The 3,110-nt window shown below is 35.1% G+C and overlaps 1 long non-coding RNA gene across 1 annotated transcript; it reads left to right on the top strand.

Moving 5' to 3' along the window:
* Positions 1-99: 99 nt before the first annotated feature.
* Positions 100-1,788, top strand: LOC108371352 (uncharacterized). The gene is made up of 3 exons (XR_001848740.1): positions 100-177; positions 1,015-1,475; positions 1,550-1,788. It is a non-coding gene; the product is annotated as an uncharacterized LOC108371352 (long non-coding RNA).
* Positions 1,789-3,110: the final 1,322 nt, after the last annotated feature.

The following is a 3,110-nucleotide window of genomic DNA, read 5'->3' on the forward strand; positions in this document are numbered from 1 at the left end:
AAAGTGCTTTTCATATCCGAAAAATCAGCTGGAGCAAGAAGCACATAGATTGATTAAACTCATGAGGCTATAAAAAGAATTATTCAGCAGCAAAAATCTGAGTAGTAATAAAAATGCGCGCAATGAGTTTTTTATTGATAACCGCAGCTATATTCGCAGTTTTTGTAAATGTAGAAGGTATTTCGTTACTAAATATACAATGTAGAATATATACATTAGGCATATGATTTTTATTATTTTTTTTTGTTATATACAGCTAGTATGAGGAAAAGATGAAGAATGATGAGAAACTCACAAGAATAATTTTGTTGTATTTTTTTTTTTTTGATTTGGTTGACTTCGAATTTTTCTTATATGGAATTTTCATATACGAAAGTTAAAACGCATATATGTACAATGTATGTACATTAGAGTGGTACAAAAATTTTTTTTTCGATATAGGATTTGGGGCACCTTCCAAAATTTTTCCTCTTGCCGAAAGAAGTGCTGGTGCCAAACCTTACGTTTCTAAGTAAAAATTTAAATTAAAAATTTAAAATATTTTACTCTAGAATTATTGTGTTCATATATTAATCAAGCAATTGGGTTAAGTAACCTAAGAACATTTCTAATTTAAATTATCTATTAAAATATCACAAGCTTCAGTTGTCATGGCAACAGTAGCTTTTTTAGAAAAATTACCAATATTTTTTCCCGTTTCACGGCGATCCATTAGCGAATTTCAATGACACTGAGCACCCTGTATTTGTTGTATTGGTGTAGTAGAAAAATGAAAGTTGGTATAGATATTACAAATATCAAAAGGAAAAAGCGAAGGGGGTGCCTCATTTTTTCGGATGAAATTTCTTTTCCCCATACAAAAATTGGGCAAAAAATGAAAAATTTAGAAACGAATCAAAAGATCGCTGCCATAATTTCGAAACCTTTCTTCATAGTAGTTTATGAGCTACTGCCATTTATTCCTTATTAATTTGATATGCATATTTATTTACATAAGTACTAAATATTTTTCAGCACGAAAACCTCAATGCAACTGGGAACGACGCACTGTCAAACCGGGTGATCGAGTTTGTGAGCGACTCTGTCTACGGAGAATTCGTGGATCACCGATTGGCTGCTATATAGCGAAATCGGCTACCACAGTGACGACTTGTTCATTGGATTGTTGTCGAAAGTACAATGGCTGTATAAAATTATAAATTGTATAAACTCAATAGGCTAGATAAACATGTATACGACAAAAAAAGGGCTTAAAATCTGTTAACTATGTATTAATGTGCTTTTAAGCAAAAGTAAATAAAGTGTGTTAACGTTATAAAAAAAAAATCTAGTTTAAATTTCTATATAAAAGGCATTGAAGTCTCGAGCCCATTCGTATTTCATTTTCTGACTTGCTATCAGCAGACGATAAAAAATGTCGAAATATTTTTACGTGATTTTAGTTTTTACTATACTTGCCGTAGCTCTGGTTAAATGTAAGTTTTTCTTTTTTTACATTATAGATGTAAAACGTGCGTAATCAACTAATTTGGTATATATGTATTTGCAGCACAACGACCAAGGTGCCCTCAGATAAATGTTCTGCCACGACGTGGTCAACGTATTTGTGAAAAGAATTGCCCTTCAATAGCTCCTGCATATCGTTGCGTAACAGGTAGTAGGGGCGTCCGAGTACGTATTTGTCCACCTAATTGTTGCAGGTCGGGAAGAATCTGCCTTGCGTTCCAAATATCAGAATAATGTTGACAATAATTGGTATAATCAATTTGTAAGGAAATTTTAATAAAATGAGAAAATTTAATGAAAAATAAAGTATAGGCATTTTATTATTACTAGTGTTCGCCCAGCGGTTGAAATTCAACCGATAAAATTAAGGATAGTTTATGTAAGTTGAATGAGCTAAAATAACATTAGTTGGAATGGGTTAAGTGGAGGGGAGTTTAGCTTAGTACTTGGCATAACATAACATAACCATAACATAAGAATAAATAACATAACATATGAAGCATAACACACCACAATATAACATCGCACACTCTTCAGTTGTATTTCCTTTTTATCCCTTTTTTCACCTCTATCTAAATCTTATTTATTTTGGTTCATTTTATGCCAAATGATGTTGCCTTTGATGCCACATCAAGTGATATCATGTCATGTGGTGAAATTGGGTGTGGTGAGCTGCGGTGTGGTGGAATTGGGTGTAGGAGTTACGGTGTGGTGAATTTAGGTGTGGTGGATTCAAGTTAAGTTATGGTGAGAAAGTTGAGGTGTGGTGAATTAAGGTGTGGTGAATTTTGGTGTGGTGAGTTGAGGTGAGTTAAGGTGTGGTGAGAAAGTTGAGGTGTGGTGAATTAAGGGTGGTCGATTTAGGTGTGGTGGATTTAGGTGCGGGGGTTAAGGTGTGGCGAGTTGAGTTGTGGTGAATTTAGGTGTGGGGAGTTAAAGTGTGGTGAATTAATGTGTGGTGAGCTCAGGTGGAGTAAGGTTTTAAGTTAAGATGAGTTAAAGTTAAGGGGTTATGATCTTTGTCCTTATCTTCATCTTCATCTTCATCGTCATCTTCATCTTCATCTTCATCTTCATCTTCATCTTCATCTTCATCTTCATCTTCATATCCACCTTCGTTTGTATTAAGGTTTCTTTACTTTTATTCTAATCTTTGCCTTTATCCCTTTCTTCTTCTACATATTCAACTTTACCTTCTTGCTTGCATGAATCTTAATCTTCGTAAATCTCATTTCTAAACTGCTGCTTAGCAGATTTCTTTAATTCAGTATCAATATTAAAGCAATGTCATTGATGCCACATAAAGTGATATCATGTCATAAGGGGAAATTGGGTGTGGTGGTTTGCGATGTGGTGGAATTGGGTGTGGGAGTTACGGCGCTGTGAATTCAGGTGTGGTGGGCTTAAGAGGTGCGGTGAGTTTAGGTGTGGTGAATTTATCTGTGGTGAGTTGAGTGCGGTGAATTTAGGTGTGGGGAGTTAAGATGTGGTGAGTTGAGGTGTGGTGAGTTGAGGTGTGGTGAATTAAGGTGTGGTGAGAAAGTTGAGTTGTGGTGAATTACGGTGTGGTGGATTTAGGTGTGGGGGGTTAACGTGTGGTGAGT

The sequence above is a fragment of the Rhagoletis zephyria genome, unplaced genomic scaffold (genome assembly GCF_001687245.7).
Source record: "Rhagoletis zephyria isolate East Lansing unplaced genomic scaffold, Rhagoletis_zephyria_1.1 Rzeph_scaffold_04906, whole genome shotgun sequence".
NCBI classification, from domain to species: domain Eukaryota; kingdom Metazoa; phylum Arthropoda; class Insecta; order Diptera; family Tephritidae; genus Rhagoletis; species Rhagoletis zephyria.